The 25,567-nt window shown below is 36.0% G+C and overlaps 1 protein-coding gene across 1 annotated transcript in view; it reads left to right on the top strand.

Moving 5' to 3' along the window:
* The window catches only part of LOC108447979 (RNA-directed DNA polymerase from mobile element jockey-like), a 69,253-nt gene that overhangs the window by 13,384 nt on the left and 30,302 nt on the right, over positions 1 to 25,567 (top strand). Inside the window, exons 4-10 of the mRNA XM_017739415.1 lie at positions 270 to 299; positions 13,362 to 13,388; positions 14,473 to 14,520; positions 19,070 to 19,114; positions 19,836 to 19,853; positions 21,540 to 21,587; positions 22,453 to 22,473. The gene's annotated coding sequence lies outside the window, so the exon portion shown is untranslated. The remainder of the gene's footprint in view (positions 1 to 269; positions 300 to 13,361; positions 13,389 to 14,472; positions 14,521 to 19,069; positions 19,115 to 19,835; positions 19,854 to 21,539; positions 21,588 to 22,452; positions 22,474 to 25,567) is intronic.

Here is a 25,567-nt window from a genome sequence, read left to right as displayed (position 1 = left end):
TCAGTGGCTGGGAGGAAGGATGACCACAACTAAAATTATGTGTGAGAATGTAGAAAGCTGGAATTTGCTCTCATCAATAGCAGAGCTGGGTGTCTGTGAGGAAACACTTCAGTTTCTTCATCTGGCAAAGAAATTTATTCCTGTATGGCATAACATATGTGTGGTTTGAGATATGTTCACAAAAGGCTCATATAGGTGTTTGAATTATTTTTACTGATACTGCTATTAACTTCAATTTTGAAAACACAGTATTTTTGTTTCTATTTCAGCTGCAGTGAAAAAGGAGGGGGAGAAGAAAGGTAAATCAATCTTGTCCCTTGACTTAAAGGTCTTTCAGGCTGTGACTGCTGTGAGAAATGTTTCTTTCGTTCAGTGATACAATTGCAATGATATACAGCATTGTGATGACACACAGCACCTCATGTGCTACCATCAGCCAACTTTATCTGCTCCTACTGTGATAATACTGTTGTAATTTCCACTGTTGGTAGCTCCTTTTTAAAACAGGCCAATACGGACCGGTATCAGACACTTCATCATTCTGGCTGGGAGGAAAATGAAAGGCCTTTGTTACCATGTTAGAATTTGCCAAAGAGAACAAAACTTGCAGTGCACCATGCATGCTGACCTGGCTGCTTGTTCTTTGCAGAAGTTGCTTTTCTAGGCACATTTAATTTTCTCTTTTCAGATATATATGGAGCTTGCATGTAACCTTTGCTGAAGTCATTCTCTGATATTTTAACAGATTAGTGGAAAAATTTGCCCTAAATCAGAACCTAAAACATTACTTTTATTTAAATATAGTGTATTTATCAGACACTAAATATCTATTTATAGTTTCATTTTTCAGAATAAGATTTGCTGAGTTAAAACTTTTTTCATAATTTTCTGATTTTATTCAAACAGCAAAAATAATGAAATATTTGCACTGAGGAAGTATTTTTTTTAACTTATTCAACTTTATTGATTACTGGGTCTATAAATCTTGTCTTTCTCACTAAATTGAGCAATGGGAATATTTTCAGAACATTTCCATATATTTCTTAGGATTATTTGAGATTTATTTTTTATTCAGTGAGAAAAGAAATAGCTCTTTATTATTGATGGGAAATTTGGGGGTGGGGGTGTAGGGTGTGTCTTTTGCTGTTTGGAAATTCTGTGATTCACATAATTGAATTGTGGAACCAACCTTTACTGCCTATACATGAAGACTTTTTCAATCCTACTAATTTATTATTTTTTTCTGTTATCCCTGTACAGAGCTCTTAACTGAACGGGAAAAAAAAAAAAAATTATAGTCTCAACTGTTTTATCAGCTCATGAGTGAAATCTTGGCTGTGTTGATGTTACTGGCAAAATTCCCATTCACTCCACAGAAGCCAAAATTTCCCTTTGTATCTTTAACAGAATAATAAAATTCATTTCAATTATCAAAACCAACCATGCTTAATAGGTATCAAGCAGGATATTTTGTCCAAAGACTAATTAGCAACAACTGAGGCATGAAAGGTAGCGCATGAAGCAGGGAGAATCAGAAAACTGGCAAGCTATACTTAGAGCCATTGGTTTTCAGATATCAAAATGCCTGCTGTGCTCAAAAACATGAAGTGCTACACCCTTAATGGAAAGAAAAGAGTGAGGTAATTGTTAAGAGTGCTACTTCTTTCACCCTTGCCACAGATCATGGGCTCATTCATTTACAGAAGAACATCAAGGGAATTTGTTTTAAATACCTAGTGCTCATTTCTCATCAGTTAGGATTTTCTTCCCCCTTTACTATAATCTTCCCCAACAAAACTGATTGAAAAATGCATTTTTCATGACTATTCTTTGAAGTTAGATCAATTTTTCCATTTCATTTTCTCTTCTATATTTTTTCTGCTTAAAAAAATTTCCTTTGATTTCTTAGTTGAAAGGATTTTGCAACAAGTATATGTAGGATACTTTCAAGCACCTGGCTCAGGCTGTATCATCCTGCTGGTTACCACCAACCTATTTCACAGAAACATGGAAGTATGAACTGAAGTTCAGCATTAATCATTCTTATGATATCAACCCTTTATTTATTTTTTTTTATTAAACCTCCCTCTGATTTTCTGAGGTCATTGTCAACCAACATTGTCAGCAAGGAAGGTAGTGATTCTAATGAAAAAAATGACAGAAAAATGAAATCATCCAGTAACTAAGGAAAACTGTTTCAGTGATGTTCCTGCCTTCAGTAGATATACACTAAACTGAACAACTGGAGAGAAGTAATAAGGCCTCTTCCAAAAATTGAACACGCCATGCTTTAGTCACTGTGCTTTCTCATCTAGCTTCCCCCCTCTCTGCAGGCCCCACATGGAGAATATTGCACGGTACTAGCTAACTCCTAATATGATAAGGTTTTATTTATTTCTGCTTATTCTGTTGTCCCAAGAAATTGCTCTGGGCTCCATGTGTATTCCTCTGACTGGCAATAAAAAACGGTAATGTTCACTGGTTTTGCTTAAGGATACAGTATTTTTTGCAATGCTGCAAAAATAATGGAAGTAAGCAGGCAGTGCTCTAAATTGACTGGCTCATTATCCAAAATATATTGTGGTAGTAGCATGCACAGTTCAAACAGCACTTTGCCATTTCTCATGTGAATCATACAGTACACAGACACTGTACTCTACACGAAGACTTCTCCAATTATTTTGTCATATTCAAATACACATCCCTCATCTAGAAAAACAAGAATAATGAGCCATACAGAGTGACAAGCCATCATAAAGGAGAAGAAGATGGAATGACGTGTTCAGTGGATGGTACATTCTGCGCATAGCATAAATCAGACTTGAAGGAGCTGGCAAAAGACAGAAAAGAACAAAATCAAGATATTTGTCATGGGTTAGTAAATAGTAATGAGTATTTTGGGCAAAAACCACTACAGTATTGTGTTGATTCCTCCAAATATGAGTGATACTAATGGGAACCTTCAGGCACAATTATTGCATGAAATTTAGGCATTCACTATTTCTCTTTCAAAGGTTAGCTCGCTAGGACTTTGTGACCAAAGTCCTAGAAAATGGCCAGCTTTACCTTCCAGCATCATGTTATGCCTTCTTTCAATGTGTGTGGGATAGAGAAGCTGTCATAGAAATGTGTAAATGTTGTCAATTCCAAAAGGGCAAGAGGCAGCAAACCTTTGCATGAGGAAGGCACTTCCTAAATTTCCCAAGAGCAAATCTGGCTGCCAGTACACAAAAATTTTTAACTCTTGCTAATAATTCAAAGCACTGTGGTCAAGGATTCAAGTGAATTAAAATAGACCCATGTATTGGTGAAGTGATATAAATCCCATCATTTCCAGGGCATCTCCAGAAAACAGTAAACAGAACTCTAACATGCTGTAATATTTCAGCATTTTTCATATTTAATTGCCATTTTAAAATGAAAGAAACAGTAATAATTATTTTGATTTATATAAACCAAAACAGTATTTTCATATTTCAAAAATGTTTTATGAAGACAGAGGGTTACAAAAATCTTTTGTTTGGAATAGAGCCAGATCAAAGAAAATTTCAGATTTTCCTAGTTCTGCATAAAGTGGAATTTCTCATTTCAATTTATACCTCCCATACCCTTTTTCTGACTATAGAGGACATGGACTGAACTAGGAATGTCAAGCAAGCAAGCTTAGTGAGTTCTGTCTCCAGATCATTGTCAAGAAATCTCACCTTGTAAAGATTCTTTACATCTGTGTTTCTAGTGAACCCAAACAGGGTTTAACCATGACATGACCCCTGTGGTTGCACATTCTCACGAGTATGTGTAAGAACACTTTCCTTGTTGAAAGCAAAACGTGAACTTGAGTTGCCATGGAGTTGGTCTCTCCAGGCTCCTTGGAGCTAATGAACAAGAGACAGAGAACAAATTCTGTCTTGCTTCTGAGAGCACATCTAATTCAAGACTTCTGTGAGTCTCATCTGTTCTGTAGACTGCCTTCTACAGTTAGGTATTATGAGGACTTGTAAATTAGTGAGATGCAGGCACTAGATGGCTGTCAATAGCCATGCTCCTGATTTTCAACATTATCACCTTGCTCTTAAATTCATTTAATAGTTTTTAGAAAGAAAAATGAAAATCACATTCATATGACAAGCTTCATCAAAATACTTTGACAGGAGAGTCTGCAGGATCACATTTAGACTTTTTCTCAATAAGCACATTGTGGTGTAAAAATATATATATAATCTGAGGGCAGCTAAAATCAAACAAAAGGAGAAAATGGGCAAGACATGTACATTCAAGCTCCAAACTACATATTTTTGTCAATTCAATAAAGAGCAATTTCCTTCTAATACTCCTGGTAATGGTAGTGTATCCATGGCTTGGAAACTGCTGATCTGCATACAGAGTGTGGAATAAACTGGCCAAGGCACAGCAGGATCCCTTTTCAATATATGTAAAAATCAAGATGCTTTCCAAGCTGGAAAAAAAAAAAAAAAAACAAAACCAAAACCCAGAAGGGGAGGGGATTTGAGAGCTGCTTAGTTTTGGAATTGACCAGAAAAATTGGAAGTCAGCCATCTTATTCATATAGCAAATGTTCATGGCAGCATGGGATTCTGCTCAGCTGCAGATGCCACTGCTTCAAGATGAACCACAGCTTCATTATGTCATTTTCTAACGAGCGTCAAAGGATAAGAAAGTAGATTATCTGATTCTATAACTGCAAAGTGTATTACACAACCACTTTCTAGAACTTTTAGTCCTAAACAGAAGGGGGAAAAAACCACAAAATCAGTATAAATACTTTAAAAGCAATTTTCTTAAAATAGGGTCCAAAATTCTGTATTATATAAGAGAAAATAGTAAAAACAGCCATGTGCTAATATGCTGTTGAAACTAGTAGTGCTATTCTGACCAGCTGAAGGCAGGCAGCCCTCTCAAAGGTAACAATCACTGAAATAGCCACAAGATGGAGCCCAAAGGATCTGCCAAACTGTAGTTAACATTGTCATCCTGCATCGTATTAAGAATTAAATGAAGTGGTTTTACTGAAGAACACTTTACAGAAATCTTAAGATACAGACAAGATGTTTTTCAATGTAAATCCACTCCAGACTAAAGATGTTTTTAATTTAATAGATGACTATCCATGCACTGGTGAGCTTTGATTTTCCATGCTGGAACAAATCCCCAGCATTTTCAAGGAATATTGATGAACAGATAATTCATATTAAATAAGAAAAATTATCTGAAAATACTACATCAGTTAAATGAAATTTGTTTGACCTCTGTTTACCTTGTCTCAACTATCTTAAGGGTATAAATATTTACGTGACTTTTACAGGGTTGAGCGAGACAATGACCTATACAACCTCTGCTTAGTTAGTGATGGACAGAACTTGAGGGACTAGGCTTGTGTACTTTTCAGATATTTCAGTTGGGATAAGACATTACTAAAAAACACTCTCTGAAGTACCCATTCAATATAAGCAGGTATAGGAATGAATGTCTCAAGCTCATGACTTTTCACTGAATTCATAAATTTTAAGAATTTTTTTAGATACTCAGATTAATGTAATCATTAAGAAGATTTAACTCATGCAAACTTAGATGTATAAAGTTAGGCATCTACATTGAAACTGTTCACCCTAGTTTAGGGCTAATGGAGAGAAATAAACATATGCAAAGAGTGTTTCATCTGTCTTATATCTGTGTCAGAATGCGATTTCTTCCCCTTCTGGAGATACTTATATTTCTCACTTAACAGGGAACATAGTTTAAGTTTAGTAACAAGATCAGAAAACAAATGTCAGTGAGCACCAGGATAGTTTGTTGCTGATTAACAACCTTCCCTCTCTCTTAAGAATCTGACATTGAAAGAGAAGTGAGAAGGAGGAGCAAGTCATTTGTAGATCTTAATAACTGATTGAATATCCACAGTCACTGTACTTAGATGGAGGGTCTAATGCAAATATTTAATCTAGACATTTTAACAATAAGGTAAGATCTCCATGTTTATCTACCTAACACCTCAGTGTACTCAAAGCACGAAAAACTAATGATGCTACCTTGCATCCATGTTTTTTTCAAAAAATGCCCACATTTTTATTCTCAGTAAGGATTTAACCAAAACCTTGACACTGGTTACAACTTTGTAATCTATTCAAGGTAAAATTGAGATTACATTCTTTTATGTCTTATGTAACTACAAAGCTGCAAAATAATTCATACTGATAGACCTGGCAGAGCTGCAGATGCTAGCAAGGGCTGGCAGAGGAATTTTCCTGTGAAACTTTCCTTTCTCATAACAAAGCAGTTAGAGAAATCCAGCTTCTCACAGCTTCTCTGTGAAAGCCTTTGTTCTCATGAGAACTGGATGGACAGCAATTTGTAAGTATGTAAACTATTTCTACACCTGCAAGTTGTTGTGGAAACCATAAAATTATTTTTATGGTTTTCAGTCTTACAAGAATAATATTTGGAACTGGTGTGTCTTACTGCTCAGTCTACCACCTTGTGAGGTGGTGGGCAAATAGGCCAATCATGTAATTTCTCTTTTGCAATCCGTGCTATAGAGGTTATGGGTGATTAAATGAGGTTGCTTCAGCCATACCTTGCAACCTGGATGAGTGTCATGTTTTCACCATTCTTTGGGAATAACAGAGACAGCATAGCATTTCAAATACAGTTATGATTACAACCTGTGTTAATAATTCTTACTTGCCTTAAAGTACAACAGTAATTTATTCAGCCCTTGCTACCAAAAACTGGAGCCAGTTGAACTACTGTTTTAATGATTATGAAGCAGCTGTGATTTCAATTGGTGGCCTGTGTTGTTAGGTAAAACACATATATATTGGCATCATGTCAGAAACACTCACACCTGTCAATCAGCATAATATGCTTGAACACCTGCATATCCACATAACACATGGTTAATTGGCTAAAAATTTCCCCATGGGATAAACTATTACTTTATTATGCTGCACAAAGATGTGTGCAAATGAATGCTCAGGGGAATTCTATTCAGATGCAATTCCAGAATGAATAGTTCTTCTAGAGGCAATCTACCTTTCTTTTCTTATCTATGCAGACATCGTTTGCAGAAATGTGCTTTTACAAAGTCATAATTAAAGCAAAAGCAGTGATCAGCAGCATTTCATGAGGAACAAAGATGGTTCAGTTTGTTATGCCTCTAGAAGTTAGTCATTAGCCCTCTGTTTTAATCACCGTGTTGAGTAGCACACTGGGAAAAGTCCATTTTTTCAAAAGTTAATTAATTTTTATTGTTCTCCACCCCTTGTATCAACTAATCTCTCCTCCAAAATTCTTCTTTTCTAGATTTCCATAGTTATCGTATTATTTTCTAATTTATTATTATTTCACATTTATTTAATAACATGTGTAAATATATTTTCAGCCATTATTATACTTTTACAGAGCCATAGATAAGAAGGACCTCAACTAAGAAGTTTGTATTCCAAGTATTTGCATGGAGTCTGGACCCAGGGCGTTAGTTTGGCAGATTTCACTAATAACAGGCATTATGACTGAAGATCCACTAATAGTGAATATTGACATCAGCAAGAGTTGCTCCTTTTGGCTCCAATTGTTTAAATAGAGTGGTGAACATTTGTTGCATAAACTAACATCTATATTCTGAAAAATCATTCTAACATCCTATAAACTTCAGTCTGCCTGATTTCACTCAGTTGCCCTTTGTGAGTCAATAATTTGTGTTGCAATAAAGATGGCCCTAGCTCCGCTGTGTTTTGCCTTAGCTATATGCAAATGTAAAGCTGGTATTTCTAAAAGTGAAAGCTTGTTAGCATACTCTCCCTCATCTTTATGTTCCCATCCCACAATTTCAGGGAACAGCACATGAAAACGCCAGAAGCTGAGGATGATATTGAGAGGAAGGTCTTCAGGTCTTTCACTACATGTGCCTAAAGATGAAATGCATTAATGCAGCAGATGTACCTCATCTACATTTGACTGAAATTTTATTCTTTCCAGCTCTGTTGATGGAAGATCTGTCCTCCTGGGATTTTAAGACTTATAGTACTTTAAAGATATTAGTTTTCAGTGCTATCATGCAAGATTGCTGTTTCAACAACTTACATTTCCCAGAGCATTTCTAATGTTTAAGTGACAAATTGGGATACAGATAAAGAATGGGATCATTACTGATGATTCCTAAAGGCATGCATCTCAGATTGAAGTTGAAGCAATTCCTCTCATTAAAAGTCATTTTAAAATGTTGGAAATGTCTGTACTTCTTTTCTACTTTTATTATATTTACACCATGATAAAGTTTCTCCCTTCCCTCCTCTCTCTCTATTATTTTTTGTTTTCCCTGTTATATAAAGTACTCTTGAACTGCCAGTTAAAAATAAGTCTTAAAAAACAAGTTGTTCCAGACAACATCAACAAAATCCTCCAAAACCAAGAGTCAGCTCATTTTTCAATATGCAGCCCTGAGGTATAAAGCAAATCAAACAGCAAGGACACAAACATGATAACTCTAGGAAAGCAGATAGATATCTTGGGTCAGGCTGCTCTGGTAAGGAAAACAAGGCAGAAAGAACTGTGAGAGCAGCCTGACAGCTCTTTTTGGTGGAAAGTAGTAATAGGAAGATCAGTCTGTTGCAAGTGAATACCCTATAGGCTCTAATATCAGTGGTTAATTACTAACGATAGTGGCAAACTATGGCATTTTAGGAGGGTTTGTCTTAAGCATTTATCTTATTATCATCCTTCAGCCACTGCTGATACAGTGATCCAAGGAAGTCTGTGGAGATGCACAGACTCAGTTGAGCATTCCTAGACCAAGCATAGAAGAACACTAGCTGGAAGCTCAAGCTCTCTGCTTCCCTCCAAATGCTCCAGACAGCCTTAATCACTTAGCATTTAATACTTGTCATGTTAATGTGGGATAATACTTCCTTAATGTTTAGAAACCTGGACAAATGTCCTGGAAAATGCTAGGTTTAAAGCAAACCAGAAATGTAAAGTAAATATTGTAGGGAATTAAGAGATCCTGTAATGACAAGGCTCATACAGCATTCACTGTAATTTAATCATATACCAACTTCCCCACTTTATGCCACCACCACACACTTCTTGCTTGCTTTACTTTGTCTCAGCCACAGGGTAACTCTTGGTCATACACTGTCAAGGCAATTTTTTAATATAGAGCAGAGGTCAGGATGAGCACAAGCCATTCTCTTCTTAGGAATCCTGCTGCAGCTAATCTAGTTTTTGAGTCACTTTTTTAGACATATGCTTAGTAGACTGGCTTTACCACACAGTCTGCCAGCTACTCATCTAGCCAGGAGAACTTGAGTAAGACACAGGCAGATATGAGAGACCAGGTCTGCTGATCTAGAAAACTTATGCTAGCATTTGACTTCTCCTTTGAATGACAAAGAGTACAGACAATAACTGCACAAATGTAGGGAACTGCTCCTTAACAGAGTGGTAAGTCCTAATAATCCGTTTTTTTCTGAACTTATTATCTGAGACATGTAAGGAATATATTTTATTCTGTTTGACTTCTTCATAATACAATTGCTTCACAGTTTGAAAAATCTCGCAATAACTAAAACAAAACTGTCTTATTTACTTTAAATTATGCACAATGATGTGGTCTCTTAAGTTCTTGAAACTTTAATTTAGAAGGAGTAATGTCCATTAATTTGTCTAAAGGACAAACTGTTAGTTTGTCTGTAGTTCATTTTTGGGGAGAATGAACTCACATTAAATAAGGAAATCAAATTTTACCTTTGTCATGATGAATAAACTGGCAGGTATACATTTCAAATTTTGATAATTCAATTAGAAGATTCATGTTGATCTTGATCTCTGTCTTGGCCTGTAATATTGTTACAGATTACATTATGTGTGTGTTGTGTATTCATGCAATGTCCAGTCCAAAACATGGTAAAGAATCCCTGTGCTCTCTTTAATGGGAAATAAACCTGGCTCTTACCTTGTCTAATGGAAAGTAAATTTCTTATTTTTAATACACCTGTAACTATCTAATTGGAAATAATTTTTCCCAGATACAGCATGTATTATTATTATGTTTTTCTCTACTAAAACAAGTACTTCTAGCATTGCTTTTATTTCCTGTACAACATATTCTTTTCTTACAGAATGTGCACATTCACAAATGCATTTGCTGTCTGAATGGCAAATAACTGTTATCCAGATGGAGAATAGATGTGTTATAATCAAAAAGCATATTCTGCTTTTAGTCTTACCAATTTATGGTTCAGTAAAATGCAGGATTTCATTTCTGAAATCATATCAGAATCTAATTTGCAAAAATATGCCATATATAATTAATACCCTTGCGGCCTTCAGAATAGCAGACAAGTAAAAAAAATTTGAAGTGAAGTGAAAAACAGCAAGATATATATGAAGCCTGGTTCCCAAGTTTAATTTAGACTGGCAGAAAAGAAATTTCAAATTTTTGCTGAGAGTAGAACCAGATAATTTCATTGATCCAGTTCAGTTCTTATGTAGCTTCAAATATTTCATCAGCAATCCAACTGCTTTCATTAGATTCAAATCTGACCTTGTTCCTCCTCTAGTGTAGTTTAAGCGTTAAACAAATGAAGATAAGATACTTACTTAGGACTGAATTTTCTAACATTGTGAACAATGAGTACTTATTTACCCAATAGGTATTCCTGTTAGCTAATGGCTTCAGAACAACTATTTGAAATGAAACCAAGAGTTTATTTAGCCCAACATCCTCTGTCCATCAGTGGCCAAAAAAAAAAAGCTTGTTTTCACTTTCAGTGCAAGATTCTACATGAAATGTGTGAGATTTCCAGAGCTGCAGAACACAGCCTTTAATTTTTCACCCTTTAGGTTAAATAACATATATCGTAAAACATTTTGCAAAGTCTGACTTGGTTGTTGACATTTAGTTTTTATCGTCTTGCCATTTTCACTAAGTAGAATAAAAATCAGGGTACCAACATTATAGATAATTGTAATATTGTAGAAATTAATCTAATGGTCTTAGGATTTCATTTTTTAACTTTCTGCTTACTGTGTAAGTCATTTGAGTTACATTTTTTGATGAGATACTGGCGCACAAGAAGGATAACATTATTATTGAATGGACAGAAATCACAGTTAGCAAAACATAAAGGTTTATTTTTATGGCCCAAATACCAGTTCAAAATTTCACCTTGGTGTTTTGTTTAGGCTTTTTTTAATAGAAAAAAATATAGATATGTTTTAAAATACCAACACATCCTCTAGAGACTTTAAACTTTAGAATATCTTCACTATTTCATCAAAATATCTGGTATAAATATCTCTGAGTGTTATGCCAGAAATAAGAAAGCTGGACTTTTAGGCAAAGCACAGATAGCAGTAATCTCAGTGTTCAATCTGTCTTGATGCTGACACTATACCAGTTTGTCTAATTAATGCCTCCACAGAAAAGATGGAAAAGGACAACAGAGAGATCTTCACAAACTTGAGGGACCAGGCTTTAGCTGAGTTCCTATTGTTTTAAACATTCTATGTGACTCATATTTACCAGCACAAAAAGGGAAATAACTGTACTGGCTTCACTGGAAAGTTAAAGAATAATGATTTTGTTTTGATTTTAGGCAGATCTTAGATAAGGATATTATTACAAAAGTTTGCTTTTAAAATTCATTAAGCAGTGTCAGTAGAGAGTCTTTAAACTAATACTGTTCATATGTGGCCTAGCTCTGATCATTTTGGGTGATTACTGATAGTGTTATGTGACACAATATTCTGTAATAGTTATGTAAGTCATTATACCAACCCCTGGTATAATGTTCAGGTTTTATTTAAATATTTGCTGTGGAATTCCTTTTTGCAAGTTGAAATTCATAATTACCTGCGTGTATCTCAATATGTTTTTTGACACAATTAAAAATTAATATCCTCTACAAATTTGGACATATTTCATGGAAACTCAATTGCAATAGAATTTGCCTCAGCTTAGGGAACTACTTTTTGGTTGTTTTGGGAGTTTTAAATGAGACAAAATTACAAAAAGGTTTTCTTATATACGTAAAAATAACAAACGTGGCTTTGTCACAGGACCTTTGTTTTTCTGTTTTTTCTTATTTCTGATTCCTCGGTTAGAAGCAAGCATATACACTTACTTTGTATCTTCAGTCTCTGTTACTCACAAAAATGTTCTAGGTTTTTTTTCACTTTGTTCTGTACACCATCTCCTGTTGCTGTCTCCTTAAATGTGCAACAACAACTTGGATTAGAGACTGGATATAAAATGGGAGTGGATTTTATACTGCAGGGAAAACAAGTGAAACAGAAACCCACATGCACAGCAGTTTTTGTCCCAAGTGGGAGCTGGGGAGCCCAGGGGCTCAGTGAATCACAGCTTGGAAGCTCACAGCAGCATTTTTATTGCTTGTGCTGCTGGGTCTGCAAAGGCAGCTCATCCCCTGCCCTGCTGCATCTCTGTGTGGGATTACTCTCTCTCTCACACACAGAAGACATGCAGGTGGTAAAGCCTTTTTTGTCTTGAAAACAACAGCTGTGTAGCAAAAGTCAAGAAGAAAAATCCAGCTGGAGGACTAGGTCTTGACATTTCGCTTGCTTCTGTAGAACCGATAATGACATTGGATACAGCTGCCAAGCTTTCTCTTTACCTGAGGAATGTTGTCTTAACATCCATGGAAAGTATTAACTTGGTTCTCAGTTTTATCTCATCTGGGATTTTTTTTTGGAAAAATGCAGAAAATTAATTGGCACAAAGTTTAGAAGTTGCAGCACAAAAATTCTTTTGTTTAGAACTGGCCTAATTAATTTAATGAATATTTTCAATTGTCTTTCTGCTTCTTGGAATATCACTGAATCCATCTGAAATTCATTGGCCTCATAGACCAGGTGCAATTGTCAGACATTCTCATGTTTAGACTGTCCTAGGTGTTGTTTCCTCACTGGAGCTAAAATTATTTTTCTGTCTTTGTCTAGTAGAGACCTTATGGTCTGAACTTGCCCTGTCTCTTAGTGGGCACTGGACTGAGCACCTTACTTATCCAGGCAGTTTCCCTAGTTTTGTTATATGGTCAGCATTTAGTGAGGGTTACTCAACCCAGTGAAGAGGTACAGAGCCTTCCAAGGATATTTGTACCAAATTTTGGCTAAATGAGGAATTCAGGGTGCCTGTGTTCCTCAGCTAAGTGTCCCATTTATGTGTCTGGGGTGGGCAGTGTAAGTAAGACAATGTAACTGTTGCACACTTCAATATAGATTTCACTGAAATTTTTTGTGCCTAAAATGTCACTAAGAAATGCATTAAATTTTGCACCACAGTTACAAAAATATTAAAATTCACCTTTTTTGTTTACTTCTAGCTACCTCAGGGAACCCTCATGAACACAGTAAGTACCAAGGCGATATAGAATGTTGTTAGTTTAACTTTCAGAAGGAAGGTATTTCTGTATTTTTACAAAGTTGTAGCAGCTTAAGATGGGATTCATCAACACAAACTCACACATTTTGACTTATGAAACTGGTTTTCAATGACTTTCTCTGTAATGCAGGACCAGGAGTGTCTCACAGGTCCCAGTTTGCATGGAAACCATTTTCCCATTCAGCTGAGACCCACCTATGCCTTTTGTCTCCATGGCAGCTTCGCACTGGGAAACAATTGAGGGCGCCGCAGATGAGGAAGGGTCTGTGCAATTCTCTGGCCTGGTCTCTAGTCTGAATTTTAGAGATTTATTTCTTGGCATGCTGCAATGCTCACCTGCTGCACAGCTTAGACATTGGAGCTACAAATCAGAATTAAACATATTTTTAACAATTCTCTGAAATTTTTTCTGTCTCATGATGTTGGGATTTGGGTAGCACACTGTTTTTAAATAGCACAATATTGCATACAGGTTATATTATAATAGAGAATAATATCCATTATTGTTAGTGCTTCACAATATACTCATGGGATCCCCATACTAGCTAACATAAAGAAAACTAGCCCTAGTCTAGCCAAGTCCAGGACACAGAGAAACATGGAAAGCTTTTTTGTTTTTTCTTTATGCAGGATACTGAACATTTATTTGACACTCTTTACAAGAAAACCCTGCTTCTGTTGTAATAAAAACTGCCATAATATCTATATTAAACATCAAGGAGAAATTTTGTATACAGAAGATCAGTGATAGCAATCACAATTAATAGTAGAAGGAATTAATAATTTTAGAAATTCTATGATATTTCTAAAAAAACACAGAAAATAATTAAACCACATTAAAAAGCCAAAAAAGTATTTTCATGATTTTAATTTTATAAGGAAAAAATTGTTAAACATCTTTTCTTGAGAAGTATATTTATCAAAAAATTCTTCTCCTGTCTAGTGGGAATATGTAATGCAAAGTCGTCTTCTAAAATTATAATGAGAATCTTTTATTTTTAAAATCTTCTAAAAATTAAAAATCCTTCTAATACAGGGATTCTTATTTGCAGAGCATGAACGTGATAAACATGAAAAAGCTGTCTCTCAGACTAAGCCAGGTAGGTTTGGTAAAGTAACCTCCAGTTACACCCGGCTCTACTTAATAAGGATATCTGTGGTCTGCAAAACTTGGAGACTTCCTTGAGCTAGGCACAGGTGTTTTGCTTTGTGCCTTTGGTTTTTTTCAGTGTTTTGGAGAGGAACAAAAATGAGGGTGAGATTTAACTAAAAGGATTCGGCTGTCAAGAGTTTTTGACTGTTCTTGTGACTTTTCTCACTGGTGTAGTAAATAGCATTAGCAAAATCCATTTTCCAGATTTTGAGGAAGGAGTTCTCTACTGTCGTCCACTGTTTCAAAGAGGTGTACTGGGAATTAAGCCTCCTCAACCTTTTCAATAAATTGGTTATTACATGAAGTGAGTGTGGTCCCCCAAAAAAGGAGAAGCTACAATCTCATCAAGTAAATGATAGCCTGCACAGAGGCAGCCTCCAGTTCCTGAATCTCAGAAGAACAGGAGCTGAACTGAGAATAGCAATACTAATCCTGAACTGACTGTGCAATCAGGTAAACTGTAAGTAGTAACAACTGGCTGCAGTGAGCAGGACAAGGGGTCCCCCTTTCAAACCAAGGCTCTGTGCCTCATCAGGTTTTTTGAGGAGGAAGGCACTCAAGGATCCACAGCTGGGTCTGGTGTGAATTAACAAGACTAAGAGGTAACCTCACAGAAAACTCAGCTATTGATGCTCAGCTTACATCACTCCTGAGTGGTTTTACCAGAAGCAGTGGGGACTGGAAAGCAAGTATCCACATCCCATTGACCTTTGCTGGCAGTGATGCTGTTCGAACTTCACACTGAAGTGCTTATGAATAAGTGATTGAATAAAGCATTTAAACCTTATGTGTTCAATGATAAGCAAAAGGCTTTAATTCATTACCTTTTTTTCCCTTAATTTTTCTTTTTAAAGAAATCAGTCTCTCCATGCATTTAGTATTTTTCTAATTCATTTTTATAATGTACAATATTCTACCTTGTAAGTTAAGTATTTTCATAGACATTTTGAGGTTTCCTGGAAGCCTTGAGGAACTGGTTTACTGAAGATGCATTGGTTTTGGGTCAATAGGGAAAAAAAATATTTCTCTCTTCCTCCTACAAAGACATATAGGTCAAGATTTTATTTAACTCATTGATGACTTTTTGTGTATTAACTGCTAGCAGAATTCTTCAACCATTAGGTGAGTTCAGCCAAGGCAGGAAGGTCCTAGCGAGGGAGCCAAGCTTGGTGGCCGCAGTGGTGGCCAGAAAGCAGGTTGCCTGGATGGGTGGCATGACCACTCACCTTTCCTGCTAAATGAAATCAGTTCTGCTGCACAGTTAGTCCAGTCTCATCCATATAGCAGCAGGAAAATACATATCCTTGGTAAGGCGTTCTCAAACATCAGAGCATCATGTCACAAACCAGTATATTGGACTGATTAGGATTTTACTCTAGTATAGGACAGTATATTCCAGACCACAAGCCCTTGGAATTTAAGTGCTTGAAGCCGAAAAAAAAAAAAAAAGGATAAAAAAATGCTTGCTAAATTTCCTTTAACATAAAAGCTCTATTCTCAGGTGATCAATGGTTGCTTTGGAGAACAGTAGCTGTTTTGAGTTTCACTTGATGACTGGAAGTATTAATCTGCAGGCACTGGTGGTAATAGTGCTTCTACCTGCTGTGTGCCAATGAGTGCTCTTGAGTTAGCAGCTTGAATTATAAAAGCTTCATTCTGTACAAAACAGTGGCCTCCTTTTTCACCTTGATTCAGTTCAAATTCAAACCATTTTTCCTATGCCTCCTGCCATCAGGTTTAGAAGTATCACATGACTGAAATACAAGAGAATTTCAGAAAATATATTGATCCTGTAGGGTTGTAGGGAAATATTTACATTAAAGATTTTTTTGTGTATGTCAGTGAAAGCAAGTAAAGCAAGGGAATTCATTCCTGATGTAATTCTGCTGAAACTGCCTGCAATACACAGAGAAATGTTTACAGCCTTATTTCTTTCCATTTTAATTAGGTACATCAGGGAAAAAAATTAATATTAATGTTCGTAGTGCTGCAAAACTGGAGCTCTGCAGAGCAAATAAATTCTCTCCAATGAAAGATTTCAGAACTTTAAACTTTGGGCTGACACAAAATTAGAGCATAATCAGGAACTTTTTTTAATATTCATAAAATTTATTTTTGACTCTTTATAGTTTTATGAAGTCCTCAAGATTTTTTTTTTTTTTTTTTTTTTTGCAAGACTCCTCATGATATGGTAAACAAAAATGCATGAAAAATTAGAAATATTCCTTCTGTTCTTGGCAAAATAATATATATTATCCTCATCATATATTTTTCTCTGCTTTTATTCATACTGAATGTGGTGAGCAGAACAATTTTGTGAAGCTTCCTGATGTCTTGAAGTGTATTCGCTTATAGAGACTGTTCTCCTTCAGTCTGGATATTCTACTCCTTCAGTTTTCCTTCTGGCTACAGCTAAAGGATAGAAACTCAGAGAAAAAGCCAAGCAGCCACCACCTGTAGTTCTGTCAGGGAATGCATCAGGGTGCTCTCCAGTGGAATCAGCAGATCAGTATTTGCTGTGTGGTTAGGTTGCAGAATAGGTAGGTGAATGAATACCAAAGAATTACTGTGTTCATTCCCAGATGAATGCAAATCCACAGGCCTGTCCAAGACACTCTGTTTTCAAGAATAAACTCTTTTTGAGAAGAAACACTACCCCTACTTTCAAATTAATCAGATATGCCATCCACTCACAAACTTATTTTCTTATTTTCTCACAGACTTATTATCCCAGAGTTATAAAGCAAACATTGCTGTACATTCTCAACAGAATTAAGAAAAGGAAAAATATCTTATTTAGTGTTCAAAAGTGTTAGGATAATATCCAAAGAAAGATAAACCTTTTGATTTTTACTTGTCGTAAATCCAGTGCATGTTACAGAGCCTTTGTTTAAAGTCAGCATACTGGGCTTTTTCTGTATCTAGAAAGTTTAATGTCCCAATCTAAATTAGTGAAATGCACTGTGATTTGTTAGAATTCTTCAAACAGCAGAAAAAAAGACATTTTCTCCCAATAAGTTTCATCTTCACATTGCTGGTTGTGCTATAAAACATTTGTAGCTTCACAGGCATTCACAATATGGAGATGAGATTTTTAATTCACTGCTTTCATAAGAAGCTGGCAGTAACAATAGCTGAGTAAGGGTGATAAAAAAGCCCTAAACTTAATACAAATTAAGAGAAATTAAATTGCCACCTACCAGACAACAACTGAAAAGCATAGCAATGCAGAGCTATATTTAATTTCCAAATAGAAAATATCAGTAACCATAGAGCTGAATCCCTCCCTATGTTTGACCCCATTAGTACTGACTTTCTTCCCGAAACAGACAAAACTAGCAAGGTGAGGGGACAAAAACATACCTACCCTACCTGATCTCCACCCAGCCATTGTCATCTTCAATCTGATGCCTTCCAGAGGTCTTAGGGGAAAGGAAGGGGCCAGAGGCAGGTGGCTGCAAACTGCTTTGAACAAGAGGAAGAGCAAATAGTCTGAATGTGTCTTAAGCATATTTAAGAAAAATTTACTAATGTATGTGAATGTTGAAAGGTAGAGATTAGGAGAGAGGCTTGAATTCAGTTATGGAAAGGGACATAAAATGGAGTAGAGCTATAAAAGGATGAGGTAGGGTTAATTAAAAATCAACCAAATTGGGCAGAGCAGAAATCTGAACGTAAACATCCCAGTTTCCACCTGACTGGGACATTGGGAAGGTAAAACAAACCCCACTTGATTAGAAAGTGTAGTCCCACCAACTTACCTGGAGAAGAGGCTGTTCAGGTCTCGTGGCTGATGTCGACATGAGTTCACATCATCTGAGAACTGCGCCGAGCAAACCCACAGGCAGCTCAAGAGTGTGTGGACTTGGGCAGCTTTTCCTATGAGATTAGGAGAAGTTCAAGGCTGCTCCAAGGTCTTGTGAGAGATGTCCAGCTAGGTCTAGGTAGGCTTGTCCAGTAGCAGGTGGTATGGACTGGCATTCAGACTGTCGCATGTGTTCCTCTGTGAGCTATTATGTGCTTGGGTGTCTCCATACCTGTTTCATTTTCAGAGTGCAGACACACATGGATACCACCACCCATGTTTGTGGTTAGGCATTATCTAAACAGAAGTTCTTAGTGTTGTTTAATACCAAACTGTTGGACTTAGACACTCAGGGCAGTGATGTTGGCAAAGGTGTAATGGATGCAGGAATAGGGTGGTTTCCACCTGAGTGCCTGCCTGAAAGACACTGAAGGGCATTCAGCTCTTTTCCAGCAGCTGAGACATTAGGCCCAGTAATTTACTTTTTCCATGAGTATGATCTCACCATGCAGTCAGAACTCATAATGCATGCGTGCTGTTTTACAGTGCCACAAGGGGATAGTGATGCTAAAGACATGAATTTATTTTGTCACTGTGAACCACATGCATAATATCACCTATGGAAATATTTTTCCAATTATACGAACCTATGCTAACACATTGTGATTTTAATGCTGCTTTTATGATACAGAGGAGAAAATTAAACAACAAAAGACAACTCCCACTGAGAAGTCAGGTAAGAATGAGTGATTCTCTCCTGATTTATGGAGGGGGACGGGGGGTGTTAAACACTATTCAGCACTCATCTAGTGTAATATATTGGCATTGCAACAATTTTTTACAGTATTTTGAAATATGTAACTGATAACACTTAGAGGAAAACCAGCAGATACTGTTCTACTAAGAATAGTCTTTCCAATGATGAAGACAGGTTAAGGCCTTTCAGCTACTTAGCTGCTGGTTCCAGCCTCTCATTAGCCAGAGCTGGGCTAATGAAATGGCGTGTAGCTGTAAATCAGACCTCTGAAAGAATCCCAAATATGAAGATAAATCACCAGAAGGATTTGGACTTTGGATCAGTCTTATCTCATGGAGAAAATGTTTTTGGGGATAAACTCTAAATCTTTGGGTCTTGTCTGTTATTTAGACATTAGAGTTTTTGTAATGTAATGTTGACAGGAAAAAAACAATCAAGTAATAATGAGTGTTCTAGAAGCTGTGAAGAGTCAGCCAAGCAATTAGAACATTCTCATCGTCACTGGAAGTCAACACAAAACTGTCTAAACTTCAGGGGTTTGAATTTTGTTCATCCTTGCAGAAGTAGGGGAAGATAAGAACAAGTGAGAAGTGAGTCCAATAAAATGTTTGAACGTTAAGAAGAAAGGGGGAAGAAATAGTACATTTTCTCTTCTTTCTGTAACTAACTATTACAATTTAACCTCTTTTGTCTTCTGTAGCCCAGGCAAAGCCAACAAGTATGTGACTCCTACCTTAATCAGAAAAATTGCTGTAAAATTGCTGGATATGTGTGTCATTTTTTTACTTTTACATAAGGAAACATGCCCTTGGCAATTTCTAGTTTTGCTTAAAATTATAGTGCCTTTATCACCATGTCTTTCATTTCTTTCATTTAACATACTGTCTTGTCATTGCTATTTAAAAGTCCATTTGACATAACCAATTGCTTCAGTGCAAGAGTGAATTCATTCTACACTTCCCATATCAAAAGTCCCAACAGCAAAAATTCATACAGAAGTGAAAAGTCTTTTAAAAATCACTAGTAAAAATTACTTGGTTTGAATAAATTCTCCTGCTAAGTTAAAAAGAGAAAAATAGAAATTATTTTAATATAACTGCATCCTGGACTCAGTCAAAAAGAACTCAAGAAAGAGTTCGTACCTTAACTCACCACACAGCCTGCTTGTTGATTTTCTACATCTTGCACACCTGCAGAATGCAAAGTAAACTACAAAAATAATAATTAAAATTTCAATTAATTCCCCAGATAATGTATTGATAAAAAAAAATCCAGATATGGGAAATGTATCACTCTTCACTGAACCAAGTTTTCATTCATGCTTCATAAGAATGTTTCCCATTTGAAATTCCCTATGATGTCTTCATCTTGGCATTTCTCAACCTGTCTCTCCACCTGAAACCACAGTTACTAGGAGTTCTATAATTCATCTGAGTAGCAGAAAGGCTGAGGCATATTGCCCTTTTTTCAGAGACCATTCACATTTTCATCACTTCCCACTTTACAGCGTGCTTTTGGGTCTTCATTTCTCTAAAGGAAAGTGATGCACAGTCCTTAAGCTGTGGAAAACCTCACCCGGAAACAGGGCCAGCAGAGCTGTCCATTGATTCCTCAGCCCTGAAATGTGTTTTGGCCCCAGTTTCCATTGCATAGCTGCTACTGTATTATGAGATCTGTGGGGTGTTTTTTTCTGACTTTTGTTTGCTAGACCTATTTAAAAAAAAAAAAAGCTTCCTCATAGTTTCTATTTCCAGCAACATAACATAAATTATCGTTTTTTCAGTAATAATTATGAAGTAGAAGGATGGTAGGACAGGTAGGAGAAAGGGGCATGTGGAGATGAGATGCATTTTCCACACCTAAATATAATTTATTCATATGTAATAGTATGTGGTCAAGACTTTGGGAACTTAGCTCAAGTACATGAGCTCTGAATCAAGAATGAAGACTGAGTGAATGGTTGCTGAGTTTACTCTATACTCTCAAATAATAAAAATAGAAAATAGATAAAAATTACATTTAAGAAATTAGAGGAGACCCTATTAACTTCTTCCCTAAGATACGTGCATGACTCTTAGTAGCATTAATAGTAGCTATATTTGTGGAGCTATGTGCAGTACAAATTAACTTTGCTATTTTGTGGTAGATCCCTCAGTGGATAATCTGTTAATAACCATTCACCCGTGGGGTTTTTTTCAAAATAACAGCATGAAACAAGAGAAACTGACTGCTTAATCCTGAAAAACATACATGCAATCCTTATTACTTAAAAAAAACCCCAACTAACCAAACAAACAAAAAAACCCTGTAGAGCAAAACAAAAGAAAAAAAAATCAAAACACCCATACGAAAAGTAACTTAGAAACATTATGGCAATTTTGTTATGCTGTTGTTTTCTGTCTAGAGCATGAAGTAGTCAAACGTGAAAAAGGTGTTTCCCTTACAAAACCAGGTAAGCACTCCTACATTTACTTTTGAAATTGTTATTTAAAGAAATAGTGAAACACAATGCACAATGCACACGACAAATGTCAAAACCGTGACCCTGTGACCTATTTTGATGTATGGAATGGCCCTGACAAGCCATGTCACAAACTAAATAACACAGTACATGTAATGCTGATTGTCATTTTAAGATAAAGATATAGGTTTATATCAAAGGTCAAATTTCTGCTTCTATAACTCCATTGATGTCAAAGGCATATGCCAGCAAAGAATTTGAACTGCTTTCTGAAACTTCTTCCTTTAAATGTCTTCATTTTGCTAATTATTTGTGGGGATCTGCCTTTTATTTGGACTTCAAAAAAGAGTTAGCCTCTCAGGATGGGCAATACTTTAATTTTTATCCATTGCAAATATCATGTGATACATCATTCAGATCTTGATCTGGCACTATCCATCATCTGTGGTAAATGTCTCTGGTATCACAGCTCATGCACATTCTCGCTTGTACAAGACAGAGCAAAATTGATGGTGGTATAAGAAGGAGCATTATTCAGTTTCACTGCAGACTATCATCACGTGTTTAAAAAATGTCTGTTCCATGCTTCTTCATAAAAGGAAATAAGTGGAAAATTAAAATTTTTATTGTTAATATTAGTCATCCTTAACTCTAGCAAAACAATTATCATCTGTAAATGAGAACATCCCTACTACTATCATTCATTATTAGATTGTTATTAATTATTGTGAGATTACTAAACATATGTTTTGATATGTGGAAACATATAGAAGAAATAAAGCCTTTCTCTACCATAACAATATCATGCTAAACCTGACTGTTTTGACCATTTTTCTTCCCTCTTTTTACTCCCCAGTCAAACCAAAGAACACTGCAAGTACGTGTCATGACCTGTTTCGTATGGAATATAAACCTTCTGTCCAGATGCATGTTCTCTCAATTTGCACTTTTGCAATTTTGTCATGTTAGATAATGCTATTTTCTTGCTTATACTACAGATACTCTTGTATTCTGTCTGCTTACTAACAGCCAAACACAACGAAACCAAGAACATTTATAATGTAATATTGTGAAGATGCAATGTTCAAATTCTGTTTGCAATTTTTACTTCCTAGAAAATCAAGTAAATTACACTGGTAGCAAAACTGATATTCTGGTCATTTTAGATGAGTGTAGATGTATAATTTATATTTAGGCAAATATATTGTTTATTGAAAATAAGAAAACAGCATATAGCATAAATTAATTAGACAACCTTTTCCTTACTTCTTATACCATTTGGAAATTACTTACATCATTAATTCACTAAGCATGTTGTTGGCCTTGTTCCAATAAAAGCTTTTTTTATAAAAACCCCTAAATTTAATTAAAGAAGAGAAATGAATATTTCCAATTTAGATTAGATTTAAGGAGGATTCAAGGGGAATTTGTCACATTGAAAAACTTCCACTGAAGTCATTGGATAATGTACTTTTTAAGGTCATTTTTAAGGAAGACTTCTGAACAGAAAAAGACTGGGATCTAAGCTTATTGTGACAAGTCGTTACACATTACGTACTCCAAAGCATGGTCACACAAAAATCAGGACAGTGTTTGCACTACATGCTTTGAATTGTGAAAATGCTGAAGTATGGACCTTCATAGATCAATTAGTTGCTGCCTCTTTAGCACAGGATCCGTGTTTTCTTTTTGGTGCTGTGCCTGGCACATCAAGACCAAACCATGCGTTATTCTAATAAAAAGTAAGCTGACGACAAGGCAAAGCAAACTGATTCCCTTAAACTTCCTAAATCAGTCACCTGTGCTAGCTACTTAAAGTTAGAGAAAATGCATACCTGCTCTTAATCACCTGTAGGAAAACAGTGTTACCCTGAGCCCCAGGTGCAAAGGGAAAGTGTGAACACGAGGCATCTGAAATGTGCCTACATTGAAGTATCTCCTGCAGCCCTGAACTGCAGTGTCCAGTTTTCGAGTTTTCATTGTAAAATTATTACTTCCTGTGAAGCTATCCATGGCTTTATTTTCATTTTTGCTAGTATTTTAAGAAAATTTTGCTCTATTTGATTCTATTACTCAGTTTTTTCAGTCTCGTTTTCACTGGATCTGTTCACTGACATTTAATGTCTTCTGCACTGATTTATCTGAGAGACCCAGTGATGGCACTCAAGAGTTGTGAGGAATCACTACTCTTAGAGGTCAATCACATATTTAAGCGACTAAAACCTTATGCTTTAATCACTTCAACCCAAAGTCACTGTCTACAATGCTTTTTTATCAAGAGCTATATTACCCTGGTATATTGTGAATATAAGGAATAGCCTAGATATTTTCCCTTGACCTTTGCAGAGGGATATCTGTACCACATTCTTGAGCTTATATTCTGCTGCTTGAAATGATTATAAATGTTAACAATGCCTTTAGAAAAAGGAAAAAAAAATAAAAGGAAAAGAAGGAAAAACAGTAATAAGCAGGCTATAGTCATTTTAAACAGTAATTCTGTATACACTGCCCATTTTGAGCTAACCATCCTTGAATAGATCTAGCTTAAGATTTTAAACACCAAATCTATCTATTTTAAATTTATTTTCTCCACTTAAAGGAGAACACTTAGCTGGATCACCACCTTCTTTATTTATAGAGGTCTATATAGCTTTGCTTCATATATTTCTTAGCCAAGTGTACAGTGTACTTGCCAAAACATGAACATAGCTATTGTGTAATTCAGTATGAGATGTAGTAACAGGCACAAAATACCCACTGATTTTGGAATTCAGGTCCAGTAGGAATGTAAAATAAATTAATATATTTATCCTGGACTGAATTCATTCACACATTGTATCTTGCTCAGTCTTACTGTAAAAGCTAATGGGGTTTAAGTCAGTAAAGAGATTGGATCATTAGGTAATGCATGTATAAAAAGAAAGACAAGGCTGAGTTTGAAAACTACCCAAATTAGCAACACATACAATTCTATAGTAGTAACTCGCTGCCATGATCTAACCTGGCAGGCCACCACACAGCCACTCACTCAATTTTAAAAGCAATTAGCAAATAATCTTATTATTCACTATTTCTGTTTTAGTGTACAAGAAGATCTTTGACAGCCTGTACATCAAACTCAAATGTGTAATGATACAGAATTTACTCCTTGCATACTAACTAAAGACTCACAAATTGTGAGACATTACCTTGAACAGAAAACAAAGCTGGTGGCATATCTTACACATGCAGAAATACCAAACTGCAGTTTGCAGTCAAGAAAAAGGACACGTAGGCTGATATTTTAAAAGTACCCTAAGAATTGGCAAATTATATTCCCATTTAGTTCTATAATGAAAGCCCCATGTTAGGGGTCATATGCTTCCCAATGTTCTCAGAGTAAGTGGAAGTTTGTTGATGCACTGAGAGGAAGAAATAGCCCTTATATTTCATACAACACAGGGTCAAACCAACTGCCCTCCAGGTCAAGAATCTTCCCATACCTGACTGTCTAAGGAAATCAGTTAGGGTACATGTCCATCTGGGCCTGTCCAGATCCCCCAGAGAGACACTCCCTCAATTAAGAAGTGAGAGCATAGCCCCTGTCCTAGATTCAGCACCTTAGAAACAATCTTGGTTTTTTTCTTCTGAAAATGAAAAAAACATTAATTATTCCATGAGTCAGAGTGCAGTAATGTATCAGCTTCCAGAAGCTATGAGGAAGATTATATGCAAAAAGGTAAATATTAAAGGACTTTAGCATGTTAGCATTTAATAGCAGCAAAACTGGCCTTTGCTGAATGGCCAGGGTGCCTAAGCATTGAGCACTGACATTTACAGGTCTCCTTATGGGCCAAGATTTGAGGGAAAGTTTCCTGGGATGTGTTAGGGAAAATAATGCTTAATTGCTCAGTCTTCCTGTTGAAAAAGCATTGACTGAAACATTTTCACCTTTGAGTGAGCTCATGTTCACCTGAAGCCAAAACTCAGCA

The sequence above is a fragment of the Corvus brachyrhynchos genome, unplaced genomic scaffold (assembly GCF_000691975.1).
Source record: "Corvus brachyrhynchos isolate BGI_N302 unplaced genomic scaffold, ASM69197v1 scaffold14, whole genome shotgun sequence".
Lineage (NCBI taxonomy): Eukaryota > Metazoa > Chordata > Aves > Passeriformes > Corvidae > Corvus > Corvus brachyrhynchos.
The sequence above is the reverse complement of the archived record's forward strand: the minus strand, read 5'-3'. Positions and strand labels throughout refer to the sequence as shown.